The 15641-nt window shown below is 37.9% G+C and overlaps 1 protein-coding gene across 1 annotated transcript in view; it reads left to right on the forward strand.

Annotated features, from left to right (window-relative positions):
- SPATA17 (spermatogenesis associated 17) overlaps positions 1-15641 on the forward strand; it is a 175049-nt gene that overhangs the window by 961 nt on the left and 158447 nt on the right. The window lies entirely within an intron of this gene.

The following is a 15641-nucleotide window of genomic DNA, read 5'->3' on the forward strand; positions in this document are numbered from 1 at the left end:
CTTGTTCGGTTTCTAAAATTATATATATATATATGTAATTGACTACAAGACAGAGTTATTAGTATACCGAGTCAGTCTAGAGATTAAGATGCATCTGAATCAAGCCAGGGTCTTTGTAATACTTCCTATACATTAAAGAACTGGACAGTAACTAAGGATGAAGAAGAATTGATGCCCTTTAGTTGTGATACTGGAGATTATTGAACATATTACATACCATAAAGAGAAAAAATAGGCCTACCATGAAGACAGTGAAGCCAAGATGCTTCTTGGAGGCAAAAATTTTGAAGCTCTATCTCGCATACTTTGGGCATGTGGCCTGGAGTGACCAGTCCTGGAGAAGCTCATCTTGCTTGAAAGGGTGGAAAGAGAATGCAAGAGAGAAAGGCCCTGGATGAGATGGATTGACACATTAGCTGGGGCAGTGGAGGTAGGTGTATCGGAGACAGTGAGACTGACTCAGGACAGGGCACGGGTTGGAGCTCTTGTACACAGGGTCACACTATTAGTCTCAGGCCACTCAATGGCTCAGAATAATAATAACAACAACAATAACAATAATTTAAATTCTGCTGACATAGTTTGTTATTTTTTTATTCAGTTTGGTATATAAATAAGTAAGAGTGGGAGACAATATCAGTAACCTGAATTGCATGGACACAGGATACTTTCTACTGTCAAACTTCATTGTATGCTTTTGTGCAAGTATATGTGTGTGCACATAAAATCAGTAGCTATTTTTAAAACTAGTAATGGATTAACAGTTGTTTTTATGGTTATTTTTGTTCTTTATTGGATGGATAAATGGTTTCTCTATGAAAAATGCTCAACTTTTGAGAATTCTTTTTGTTGGACTTTCAAGTTATTATAAAATAATAAAAGCAATATGTTCACCTTTTTGTATCAGAACAGAAAATTGTAACACTGTAATTTTCCCTTTATGGCTCTAACATTATAAATGCCAATGGCAGAGCAACTTAAGATCTAAAATCACTAACACTTTCTTCATTAAAATAATTTTGTTACTTTTTTCCATCATAGGTATGAAATTCATTTTTACTTGGTTCTCCTTTTTTTATATTTTCTATATTATTAATAGGAAAAATAGTCTGGTTGACATTCTTTTTTAATGGCAAATAAAGGTGTTTAAAAAATTAACTGTTAATTACCAGTTTGTCATCAGTTGCCATCAAACAAAGCAAAGCATATGCACAAAATACTTGGGATCACTTGATAATAAATCATTTTAATGATGATAGTCAAATTATGAAATGAGAATAGCACTGATGTGGAAAATAACAAAGGTTTGGGCTCATCAGATCTGTCATCTGTATGTGCATGGCTTCTAAATGCTCTATTGTCATAATTTCAGTGTAGATACTTCCTCTGTATTGTCTAATATATGACATAAAAACAGATCACATGATAAGCCATATAATACTCAAAATTATTGTAAATATATTATAAAAGTTCTGCTTTCGAAATGGCTATTTCCTCTTTGAAACACATCTTAATTCAGTTGCCAAACATAAGCATTAAATAATAAAGGAAATCTTAATATAGCAGAATACCATGGTACAAATACCATTTATATAGCATATAAATATATGATATATATCTGGTTTCTTATTTAAAAAAAGTTGCACTATCAGCACAAAGGAATGCAGTTCAAATCCACTAGCTGCTGCATAGGAGAAAGATGAAAAGTCTACTCCTGTGTGATTTACTACCTCTGAAGCCCCTGCTTAAGGGTCACCTATGAATTGTTTCTGATTTGATAGTAAACAACAGCAACGTATGATGTACAGGGAGCTCTGGTGGCTTAGTGGTAAGCAGTTGTGCTGCTAACCGAAAAGCACGTGGTTCAAGTCAACCAGTTGTTCCAAAAAGGTTCTGTTTTCTGCCTTTGAAAACCCACTGGAGAGTCAGCTATGAGTCGGTTCTAACTTGATGGTAAGTAACAACAACAACATGCACACATGCACACACACACCTCAGATATGTGTGTGTGTGTGTGTGTGTGTGTGTGTGTGTGTGTGTGTGTGTGTTGGAAGTTGCATCCACTTCCTAAATGATATGCCTCTGGAAACTCTGTGAACTTTGAGAAACAACAATAATTACAGAAGGGCTTTAGGTCTTTTGTTCATAGCATCACCATGACTCATGCTCTACTTGACGGCAGTCAACTTTGTGTGTGTGTGTGTTAGAATATCTATATCCTTAGGATATCAGATGACTGTAAGTTTAGGATGTGTTGTCTCCATGAATCTGAATGTTCAGGTGTTATGATAGGGAGATCTGATTCTAAATCAAAATGATGAGTGTTCCCATTTCTTTGTTGTCCCTCTCTCTCCCTTAAGAAAACTCATTGTGTTGGAGTTGATTCCAATTCATAACAAGCCTATAGGACAAAATAAAACTTCCTCTTCAGGGAGTCCATCTCTGTAAATCTTTGTAGCTTTTGATTTGCAGTTGAGTATTTAATCACTGTACTACCAGTACTCTTTCTCTCTCACATTGGTTGGTTACATGACTCAACTACAGTCACACCAATTGGAATACATTAAAGATCTAGAATATGTGTAAGTCAGACTAATATCCTTTTATTTTACCTCTTTAGTTTGTACGCTGTTATTGTTGTTATGTGCCATCCAGTCGTGTGCAACTAATAGTGACCCTATGTACAACAGCCCTAAACCCTGCTCTATCCCTTGCAAATCTTATTGTCTCTGACACACCTATCCCCATTGCCCCAGTGACTGAATCAATCCATCTCATCTAGGGTCTTCCTCTCCTGTGCTGTCCTTCCACCCTCCCAAGCGTGATGTCACTCTCCAAGAATTGATCATGCCTTGCAGCATGTCCAAAGTATGTCAGATGAAACTCAGAATCCTTGCCTCCAAGGAGCAGCCTGGCTTCACCCTCTCCAGGACAACTTGTTTGTTCTCCTAGAAGTTCATGGTATATTCAGTACTCTTTTCCAGCACCACAGCTCAAAGGCATCAACTCTCTTTCTATCATCCCTAGTCTGATCATAGCAAGTAATTGCAAAGACCATGGCATGTATCAGGTGCGCCTTAGTCTCCAGACTGACATTATTGCTCTTCAGCACTTTAGAGAGGTTTCTCACAGCATGCTTTCCCAATGCAATTCATCTTTTCACTTCCTGGCTGCCGGTACCAAGAGTGTTGATTTTAGAGCCAAGCAAACTGAAGCTGTCAACAATCTCAATCTCTTCACCATCTATCATGTGATGCTGCGAGTTGTCCCAGTGGTGAGAATCTTTGTTTTATTGATGTTGAGCTTCAATCCATACTGAAGGCTGTAGTCCTTGACCTTCTAAAGCAAGAACTTCAGGTCATCCTCAGTTTCAGCAAGAAGAGTTGTGTCATCTGCGTAATGCAGATTGTTGATGAGTCTACCTCAAACCTGATGCCATAGTTCTCTTCATAGAGCCCAGCATCCTGGATAATCTGGTCCACAGATAGATTGAAAAGATATGGAGATAGGACGCATCCTTGACACACACCCTTCCCAATTTTCAACCATGCAGTGTTTCCTTGCCTGTTCTGATGACTGCCTCCTGGTCCTAGTATAGGTTTCACATAAGCACAATCAAGTGTTCTGGGATTCCCATTCTTCTCAAAATCAGCCACAATTTGTTGTGATCCACACAGTCAAATGCTTTTGCATAGTCAATGAAACACAGATAGACATACCTCCGGTTCTCTCTGCTTTCAGCCAAAATCCATCTGACATTAGCTATAATATCACTAGTGCCATGGCCTCTTCTCTGAGAAACTGGATTATATGAAGAAGAATCTTGTATAAAGATTGGAGAAAGACTCATAAAAAAACTATATTATGAAGATGACACAACCTTGCTTATAGAAAGCAAAGAAGACTTGAAGCACTTAGTATGGATTACACCCAACATTAAAAAAAATATTCACAACTGGACCATTTATTGTCTTCATGAAAAGTGGGGAAAATATTGTTGGTGTCATAAATTCCATTTTACTTGGATTCACAATCAAAACCCTGGAAGCAGCAAACAGAAAGACATTGCATTAGGCAAATCTGTTTCCAAGGACGTCTTTAAAATGATGTCAGGTTAAAGACTAAGGTGCCCAGGACCCAAGCCATTCAGTTGTTGTTTGCGTGTGAAAAATGAACAATGAATAAGGAAACCAAAGAAGAAGTAATGATGCCTGTTAATTGTGGAGTTCACAAAGAGTGTTGACTGTATCCCAGACTGCCAAAAGAACCAACAACTCTCTCTTTGACGAAGTGACAACAGGGTGCTCCTTAGAGGCAAGGAGAGTGAAGCTTCATCTCACATATTCTGGGCATGTTGTCAGGAGGATGTCTATGGAGGAGGACATCATGCTCGGGAAAGCAGAGGGTCAGTAAAAGGACGAGCAGACCGACAGTGAGATGGATTGACACAGTTACTGTGACAATGGACTTAAGCACAGGGATGCCTATGAAGATGGTGCAGGATTGGGCAAGGTTTAGTTAGGTATCTCAGATATGGGGTGTCTATGAGTAGAGGTTCCTATGAGTCTGTGTTGAGTCAACAGCACCACCACTAATAGCAGCAATGAGTTAAAAACAAATCAAAATCCAGTCTAAATTTCCTGTTATCATTCAGTTCTGACCTACAGGGACACTAGAGAGCAAAACAGAACTATTTCCTCAGGATAGTTTTCAAAAGGTGCCTGAAAATGTTTCTAGAAGCAGATTGCCTCATCTTCCTCCTATGAAGTGGCTAGTGGGATTGAACTGTTGGGTTTTCAGTTCACAGCTTAACTCTGTGCCCGCAGGCTTCCATGGAGTGGGGAGAAGGACTGGATTAAAACCAATACCTTAAAAATTATCCTAGGAGAGTTGTTCAGAAAGTTAGATGCTGTAAGGCATGCTGTAAGAGGTTCCATTATATGACAAGAAGTTTGGAGAACTCGGATTAGTTTTGGAAATGATGGGTGTAAAATAATCAGTATGAAGTAGGAGACAAACATAGACATACGTTACAGTGAGCACTCAGATGTTAATCGTAGAAGAACTAATGTTGTAATCTTTACCTTCACTAGTTGGCACTTAGGGAGCACTCACTGAACAGAAGAGGTGGCTACTCATAGATAACATGCATGTCCCCTCACGATCAGTCAGCTGAATAGCGACCCTGGTCACAAAATCCGTGTACGTATTCATTACTCAGAAAATGTATTATAATTTTTTTTAAAAAAGATATCTTCTAGGAAAAATTTCAGAAGCTTCCTAATTTGAGCAAGGTTATACGACAAGAAGTGTCGTGACATAGTTCCTAGGGAGTTGCGCTGTTAACACAAAGGTAGCAGCTGTCTGGCTGTTCAAACATAACAAGGGCTGTGTGTTAGAAAGATGGGCATTCTCCTTCAGTGCAATTAAAAACCTCGGAAAACCAGCTGAAGGGTCAGCTATGAGTCAGATAGGACTTGAAGGCAATGAGTTTGAGCATGACAAAGAGCCATACAGCCAATCAATGGTTAATTTTGAAGTGTTATATATTGTTCCCACAACCCTTTCTACTCTAGTTGGTATAGAAGGAGCACTTACTTGTGCTCATGCAGAACCGAAATCCTGCTCTATCCCTTGCCAATCTTATTGTTCAGACACACCTATCCCCATTAACCCAGTGATCAGAGCAGAGAAATACTGTGTGGTTTAAAATAGAGAAGGCTTGTTTTCTCCCTCCATCCCTATTCATTAAACCTAAACCATTGGAGACTATATATAATTGAATAGCCTGTTTATAATATAACAGAACTATCTATTTCTATGCTTTTTATTCCAGATCTTTATTGTTCCCCTTTAATTGTAAATAAAACGATATTAATAAATAGCAGGGATTTTTTTCCTTTTCATAGTTTTTTATTTTTTTTAAAAAAGTATTTGTTTACATACAACATTTGTATATATTGTGTTTAATTCATATACATTTTGTTTCACACATTCTTTTTCCCCATTGTGCTTTATATGATAATTCCCATACATTTTGTCTTATAAAATGAATCATAATTTATCTGTGTCCCCTGGTATTCCATCTTTTCAGATCCCCACTGGATCTTTCCTAATTCCTTCATCCTCTCTCTCTCTGCCTACCAAGCTCTGTGACCTGGTGATGCACCCCCTGCTCATCCCCAGCCACCTTGCCCCCTCCACTTCTCCCTGTGGAATTTTATACACATCTTACTAATTATCCTTCTATTTTTACAATAATGGTTTTATGCAGTATTTTTTCCTTATGAGACTGAGTTCACTCGGTATAATGCTCTTTAGCCTCTCCCTTATTATATGGTATTCTCCCCCCCCCCCAAATCATTGCTCCTGAATGATGGAAATTTTAAAACAAATTGCTGAAAATGACAATAGCTTGTAATTCTTATTTCTGGTGATGTAGTAGTAAGACTGCAGCAATGCACTCAAGTATGTCAGAGATTGTGAAGGTGACGCAGCATAGGACAGGGTTCAGATCTGTTGTTCATAGGATCGCTATGAGTCATACTCAATTTGACAAAGCTTGATAACAACAGCAGTGGTAAGAAGCTGCAGTTACCAGTGCTGAGCTGGAATCATCCAGTCATCCAGTTGCTCATCGAGAGAGATGGTTAATCTCCTCCCATGAGATTTAAAGCCTCTGAAAACTTGAGGGAGGGTGAGCAATGAGTTGGTTATAAGTGGATGACACAGTAACAACAATTTGTTGCTCAGATCTACTTTGCTTCTTCGTTCTAGTGAGTGAAAAACCAAGCCAAACCAAAGTACAATTAAGTTCATAACTTTTAGGGCAAATTTTTAGAAAATAATTACACTAAGTAGAGCTCTAGAATGAACTCTATTTTAATTATTTATGTATCGCAAAGGGCAAATATTACAATAACAAATGATCATTATTATTCAGGGGTGTGTATACAGAGATGAAATTCTGTAAAATCATAAAGTGTGTAAGTGGGCATCCTTAACAGCTTCTAAACATGTACAGATCCCATTCAGACATATTTTTTCTTTATACTTTCAAAATTAGCCTGCTCTACAGGATTGAGGACAAACATAAAATATATTATTGATTATGGTTTCTTAAGAAGATATACTGAGGTCAAAGTACTTTTCTAGCTTTTAACCAGAGAATTTAGAATTCCAGGCCTCAAATGCTCTCTCTTCCACTTTTCTTAGATTACAATTTAACCTTTTATACATTTTGAATGCTCACTTATGGTTTAAATTACAATGGTAGTCCTTTATTTCAAGGATTTTAAATACTTTATCTCACTTTAATCTTCAAAACTCTTGTGAAGTATGTAATATTGAATTTTGTGAAAAGGAAAATCAAGGCAGGACTTCGTAAGGTCAAGACCACACAGCTGGCAAGGCAGGGATTTAACTCAAGTCCATGGTTCCAAAGCTTACATACCTCTCTATAGTTATCTAAGCAGACTTCTGATCAAAATAAGAAACAGCATCATTCCATGCACCAGATTTTTTTGAATATAAAATTTCCAATATGTTTTGTCAACCTCACTATGATAGAAAGAAATACAACACTAATGTCAATCTTTTAAATTCCACTCAGACACCAAGAATTACACCTTGACTGGGATGATGAAGAAAGAGAATTGAAAATGAAGTAACATCATTGTATTCATTTGTAAATAACATATTGCAGCCAACTGGTTCTTAATTGCACAGACTGTTGATAAATAATCCAGTCCTGCTGCTCTCCACAGATAATTTGCTTTGGATCAGACCAGGCAATTCAAACAACACTAATTACAGTGAAACCCTTTTATATAAGCTACTGTTTATCATGGGGACGAAAACCCTCTACAAAAGGTTAGGCACTTTTCTCTGATTTTTGTCTGAAACCTAACATCTATTATCTGGGCTGAAGATATATTACTGGAATCCATGTAGAGTGAATAAAAATGGATAAATGGATACAGTTAATACAGTGTTGAAAAAATATGTATGCATTTCATGGATTAACTGCTTATTTTGCTGTTAAAATTATGCTAATTTTATATTTTAATTAAAAGATAGAAACAGATGTTGAAGCTTTACTTAAAGCAGTATTCTCACTGTGTTACTAAATGATTATTTACCCTCACAGAAATTTCTGTATAATAGAGAAATGCATCTTTGCTATAAAGAAACCAAGAGTTTAGGAAGTCTTCATTATATCAGGGGATTTGCTGTAACATGATATCATTGTATTTATGATTTTACGGTGTTAAAATGAATATTAAATGAAACAAAATTCCCAAGGATTACTCAAGAGACAGCTAAGTACATAACATTTTGTACAGATGGTTGGAAGGCACAATTTTGCTCCATCACTGCATCCATATCCTTGAACGATTTCGACTGAAGACAGCATTTCTTTGAATTTTTCATTAAACCAGACGTCTTGAAATATGAATTCCTTTTATGTTTCTGTGAGTTTTGGCTAAAAGAACCTTAGTGAATAAATCATACAATACTACGTGTCACCAGCACTTGTGAATATTTCTGCTTTGTTATTCTATTCTCAGTAGAGCACCATTGATTATCAAACTCAGCGGAGAGCATTTTATGATCATATATCTCCATTAGCTCCTAGTTTGACTACCATAGATTTTTCTGGTTAAGCCTGCATTATGTATTAGGAAGCCTATCTCTTCAATACAAAGTTTGATTTCATTTTTTTTTCTAAGCCTAGAACTCTTATAATGTATTATGTATAAAGATTCTTATCTTTTATATGTAAAAATAGGCTGTACTGTCTTTGTGTAACTGAAATGTAGGCCTACTTTTTTTTTCTCAATTCACAGGTAGCATATTATACTATGAAGATGAATCTCTACAATGCAATGGCTGTCAGGGTAAATATTTCTTCACTTGTTAAACAAATGAAAAGTCAATTGTGCTTTGAATTCGCTTTTAATAAAATGAGCAAACCAGAATAATGTAAATTTGATTGATATGCTAATGGTAAAATGAGAAAAGTTAAAAAGTTAGTTATCCTAAGTAATCTTGGCAATATTAAAAATTTGAGCAAAATGTGGAATGTGTAATTATAAATACTTATGTTTTAGAATGTTAAATATCTCTAAGCCGTAACTGCAGAAAGAACATAAGTAGTAATGAAACAATGTATTAATTTCCATGTGTCAAATAGAATATTGTGATAAATAGATAAGCACAACCCTGGATTATAAGATTTCTGCCCAATATAAATCAATTAGAAATTATTCATATGATTTAACACTAATAAAACCTGTTTCCAGTTTAGAAGTTTTATTTCTATCATTTCTTTGTTCATTTTTTTATATGCTATTTTTCTAATAGAAAGTAGAATTTAATGTTTGTGGAGTTAGAACTTAAATTCCAGTCTGCAGAAATGAGCTATCAATCATAGCTGACCCTCCAGCAAGTTTTCAGGAGGCTGTAAATTGCACAGGGAGATTGCCTGTCCTTCTCTAAAGGGGCTGCAGGCAGAATCGAATTGCCTGAGAGGTGCCTTGGGTTAACAGCACAGCTCCCTACATCACCAGAGGGTCTGAGAATAGATGCTAATATATTAACTGGTAAACGGTTACACATGAAGAAATTATTTACGTAAATTTTGTTTACAACCTTAAAACTTATGTTGGCTTATTATATTCTCTATTTCATTAATCTTTACTTCTTACTTAAGCTAGTAATGGATTTTATTCTTTTGTTTTGGGTCAAGCTAGGAAGTAAAATATTTTCTGAAAGTCCATATGTTGAACTATGCCACTTAAATTCATGTTGCCCTAACTATGTGTACTCCTATTGAAAGAGTGCTTTCACACCTGTGAGTGTTGTGGGAGCCTAGTTCAACGGCAATCTCTCATGTTTTGTTTCCTGACCCTCTGACTTCCTATAGTTGGAGGGAGGGAAGAAAGGGAAAAATCTTCCTGCTTCTTTTTCCAGAGATAGGTACTCATGCTGCCATGAGCTTCTTACCATTTTCAGTAATGCTGGCATCCTCTTCATAAACAACATGCCTCTGGAAATTCTATGAACTTTGATAAATGATGACTGTTATAGAAAGGCTTCAGGCCTTTTGTTCCTAGGGTCACTATGAGTCGTGCTCAACTCGACGGCAATCAACAACAACAACAACAAATGGGAAACACTCTGGCCTTTTTATTTTAAAGGAATATAGGCGATTTTGATATAGGAGATTTTGATTCTGTGTAAAGCTCTGTCATAGATCTAACTCTGAATCCAAAATACCATTTTGTTGTTCTTGTTGTTGTGTACCGTTGCGTGGGAACCCACCCAAAGCTGACCCTCCAGCTGCTTTTTTTTCCCTATAATTATATTTTATTAATTTTCATAAACATTTACAGAGATTTTGGGCTTCCACTCATTCATTGTTGCACTATTCTCTCTACCCTCCTCCCAGTTTGTTCTTGTCCAAATGCCACAGTGCTTGTCAAAGCCAGTTCTGATTAATCTTCTTTGTCAGTGTATCCTTTGCCATTCCCTATCACTCCTCCCTGAGAGAGACTTCACCCTGAGTCATAAGGAAAAGGGGACGGCGTATTCTCTTAGCTACTTCCTGCTGAAAAGGGACGCTGTGGGTTTCAGGGTGAAGATCTTCTCTCACTACTCTAAAGGGCCCCTTTGGCAGTAGGAAACACATAGACTATTATGGAGATTGATTTTGGAATTCAGATGCACTCTTATTGATTGTGCTTGGCTGTACATGTCCATATCCTTCAAGATGTATCATGGGGGTGTTGCAACCTAGAAGACACAAATTTGACTAACAAGTTATAAGTACATGAGTCCAAAAATTATGGAAAAGTAAAAGAAAAGATTCTTTCATTGTTTTACAAACCCTCCCCCAGGTCCCCTCCACCATGCAGCCCTCGCTCTAGTCTCCTGTGATGACAGAAATACCCAGTTACATCTCTCTTTTAGACGGTTCTCTCCCTCCTCTGTTTCAGTGCAGTATATATTATTGAACCCATCTTACTCAGTCTCTCCCCAACCCCAAGGACAGTCCCATTCTACAACAGTGGCATCATGTAATATTTGTCCTTTTGTGACTGGGATATTTCACTCAGCATAATGTTCTCCAGAGTCAACCATTTTGAATAATATTGCATGAGTTCCTTGTTTTTTAATGCAGCATAATATTCCATTGTGCGAATATACCACAGCTTCTCTAGCCATTCGTTTGTTGATGGGCACTTAGGTTGTTTCCAACTCCTTGCTATTGTGAACAAAGCTGCAATAAACATGGGTGTGCATATATCTGCTTGGATGTCAGCTATGGTCTCTTCAGGGTATATTCCCAGTAGTGGAATTGCTGGGTCAAATGGTATCTCTATTTGCAACTTTTTGAGAAAGCGCCATACTGCTTTCCACAGGGGTTGCACCATTTTACACTCCCACCAACAGTGAATCAGGGTTCCAGTTTCTCCAGCTGCTTTTCAGAGGCAGTTAATCGCAAGGGAGGAGATTGTCCATTCTTGTCCTGTGAAGCAGCTGGTCGCTGTGAACCTCATGCTTTAGGGATTGCAGCGCAGTTTCTTGCCACTAGTCCACCAGAGCTTTTTAGATGATGATGATGATGATGATGATTTACCACCATTCATTCATGTCTCTATATTAAAAACATGTTTTTGTTTGGGGCCATTGAGCCAGAATCTACTCATAAATGACCCTTTAGTGGGTTTTCTGAGGCAATAAATTGCCTGAGAAGAGATTGCCCCATCTTTCTCCAATGGAACAGGTGATGGATTGAAATGCCGTGCTTTTGGGTTGGCAGAATAACTCCTGACCCACTAGGCCACGGAGACATAGAGGACTAAAAATCTAAAGCAATTGACCTTTTATTGAAAGTGAGATGAGTGCTCAGAGAATTGAGGTTAGATAAAGATGTGGTGTTGTTGTAATGTGCCCTCTAGTCGCCTGTGACTCATAGAAATCCTATGCACAGTAACTCTAAAGCCTGCCCTGTCCTGAGCCAGTCTCACTGACTCTGTCTGACACACCAACCCTCATTACCCCAGGTACTGTATCAGTCCATCTCATCTGCAGTCTTCCTTTTCTGTGCTGTCCTTCTCCAAGGGCTGGTCCCTCCTGGCCATGTGCCCAAAGTATGTAAGATGGAATTTCAAAATCCTAGCCTCCAAGGAGAAACTTGGTTTCACCCTCTCCAAGACAGACTTATTTATTTTCTTGGTGGCCCATGGTATGTTCAACACTCTTCTCCAGCACCTAAACTCAATTGCATCAATTCTTCTTCTATTAACTTTCATCATTGTCCAGTTCTTTAATACATAGCAACTAATTGCGAAGGCCAGGGCCTGAAGTGGGAGCTCCTCTCTAGACTGACATTGTTGGTTCTCAGTACCCTGGAGAGTTTCCTGGTACAATTTGTCCCTTGATTTCTGGATAGCTGGTGCCAAGAGTGTTGATTGTGGAGCTGAGCAAGCTGTAATTGTTAACAACCTCAATCTCTCCTCCATCCATCATGGTGCTGCTAATTGGCCTAGTGGTTAGAATCTTTGTCTTCTTGTTGAGCTTTAGTCTGTATTGAAGGCTGTAGTCCTTGACCTTCTGCAACAAGTGCTTCCAGTCCTCCTCAGTTTCAGCATCTAAGGTTGTGTCATCTGTATAACGTAGTTTGTTGATAAGTCTTCTTCCAATGCTGCTGCCACATTCCTCCTCATAAAGCCTATATTACTGTTTATTACTTGGCCATAAATCTTCATATTGGATCTTGGTCTTCTTTGAATTAGTAAAGTATAGCCTTAGAAGCCAGATGGAGGGTCATTATAAATTGGAATCAACATGATGGCAAAAGCCCATGGCAATACAAGTCACTTGGAAACCAAAGTTTATTTATTTCCCGATCACAGCTAAAGCTCCATTTCCTGATAATATGTTCAGTGATCAGCTTATCTTTTATTTATATTAACTGACAATGTTGAACTAGAGTTCTGTGATCCTGCTAAACATCAATGGTTAAGATATTTCCCACCTCCTCCTCACCATCCTCCTCAGGCCAAAATCTGTTTTTGCAATCACTATGTTTAACCATCTCATTGAGAGGCTTCCTCTCTCTTTGGCTGACCCTCTATTTTTCCAAATAGATATTTAAAATTCCAGTATTTGCCTAATAGATTATTAGTACTTTTGCTTATTGTTGTTGTTATGTGCTGTCATGTTGCTTGCAACTCATAGTGACCCTATGTACAACAGCCCTAAACCTTGGTCTGTCCTGTGCCAGCCTCACTGTCTCTGACAAACCCACCCCATTACTCTAATCACTGAATCAATCCACTTCATATAAGGTGTTCCTCTCCTGCACTGTCCCACCACCTTCCCAAACATGACATCCCTCTCCAAGGACTGGTTCCTCCTTGCAACATGTCCAGCGTATATCAGGAGAAACTTCAGAATCCTTGCCTTCAAGGAGCAGCCTGGTCTCACCCTCTGTAGGATGAACCTGTTTATTTTCTTAGCAGTCCGTGGTATATTTAATACTCTTCTCCAGCACCACAGCTCAAAGGCATCAATTCTTCTTTGATCCTCCTTAGTCATTATCCAGCTTTCTTATGCATAGCAAGTAATGGCAAAACCCATGGCCTGTATCAGGCTCACCTTAGTCTCCAGAGTGACACCTTTGCTCTTCGGTACTCTGGAGACGTCCCTAAGATCAGACTTTCCCATTGTGATACATCTTTTAATTTCCTGGCTACTGGTGCCAAGAGTGTTGACTGTGGAGCCAAACAAACCAAAGCTTTAACACTCTCAATCTCTTCACCATTAGTCCTGATGCCACCAATTGGCCCTGTGGTGAGAATCTTTTTCTTCTAGATATTGAGCCTCACTCCATATTGAAGGCTGCAGCCCTTGACCTGCAGCAAGCACTTCAGGTCCTCTTCAGTTTCAGCAAGCAGTGTTGTGTCGTCTGCATAATGCAGATTGTTGATGAATCTTCCACCAATCCTGATGCCACACTTCTCCTAAAAGAGCCCAGCCTCCCAGATAATCTCTTCTGCATATAGGTTGCAAAGGTATGGAGATAGGACACATCCTCGGCATACACTCTTCCCAATTTTGAATCATGCAGTGTTTCCTTGCTCTCTTCTGACGACTGCCTCCTGGTCCAAGTGTAGGTTTCTCATTAGGACGATCAAGTGTTCTGGGATTTCCATTCTTCTTAGAGTCAACCAGTTTGTTGTGATTCACACAGTCCAACACCTTGCATAATCATTGAAACACAGAGAGAGACATCCCTGTGGTACTCCTTGCTTTCATCCAAGATCCATCTAACATTAACTATAATATCCCTAGTACCATGACCCCTTCTAAACCCAGGCTGGACTTCTGGCATGAATTAATTAAAATAAAATCCCTTTAAACCAAACTTTTAGTTATGGATCTCAAAATAGTCTTCCAAATATTCGAACTTTGGCCAGTATGCAGTAACTTCTTGGAAATCAGTTGACCTCCTGGTAAAACATTCTTCCATCCACTATCAAATAATGATTCCTTTCATTCCATTTACCTATACCTGGTTCATTTTAGTCTTGTTTACTCTTTCATAAAAAGGGAATTTTCCCCCCTTAAACTTTGTGATGTTGGAAGGCTTCCTGTTTAGAGCCTTCTTCCAATTGCAGTAGTCCCTGCTTTCCTCTTGTAGAAAACCTTTCAAATAAGGTATCTCCTTACAAATTACAAATATTTGTTGATTTTCTTTCACATGCAATCATAAAAAGAATATTAGACATGAAGATGCAAGGAGTGTTATCTAAAATAAAGTTGCAATTCTGCACTAAATCCATATGGGATTTTCTGGAGGACTGCTTAGAGTAAGCAATGACTGTGCTGGAAAAAAACATCAAAGCACTCTAACAACTGTCAAGGATTTATTTCAGTAGTTTGGAATGCGTTAACTTGGAAATTGAATAGGTACGTCTTATTCTAAAGCTGAGAAATCAAGAATGGAATTTCTTGGCATTGAGATAGATAAATGAAGATTATTTTTTAGCATTGGTTGTTCACAGTGAATAGAGCTGAATTTATTTGTAAATCGATAGTGATCTATATATTTTTAAAGTAGAATTTTGTAAAATAGTGTTCTTGAAATTTTACTTTCTTTGTGAATAAATTTACATATTTTCATGTTACACATATCTGAAAATTACATTCCAACAGTTGACTTGTGGTGTTGGAGAAAATGTTGTTGTTTTTAAGTGTCGTTGATCAAGTTGTAAATGATTCATAGTGTCCCTATGAATGAAAGACCTTAACAGGTATAACTCTAATCGTTTCTCTAAGTTCATAGAGTTTCCTGAGACAAGCTATTTCAAAAGTGGATGCCACTCCTGCTTCTAAGCCTGTTTCAATTTGGGAGCTCCACCAAACACTGAGTGAACATTATCACATTTGACATATCAGTGTCACAGTGTTTACCATCACAGCAAACAAGAGTTACCTCTGTACACCAAATTAACAGAACAGTGTTATACAACATAGAAGAATGTTTGGCTGAAAACAATTAAAACCAGGCCCAATAGCTGCAGGCCTGAGGGTCCAAATGCCTTATTTTTTAATTAAATTTTATTTTA

This window comes from Elephantulus edwardii, unplaced genomic scaffold (assembly GCF_000299155.1).
Source record: "Elephantulus edwardii isolate Elephantulus edwardi_28Jun2011 unplaced genomic scaffold, EleEdw1.0 scaffold00090, whole genome shotgun sequence".
In the NCBI taxonomy this organism is placed as follows: domain Eukaryota; kingdom Metazoa; phylum Chordata; class Mammalia; order Macroscelidea; family Macroscelididae; genus Elephantulus; species Elephantulus edwardii.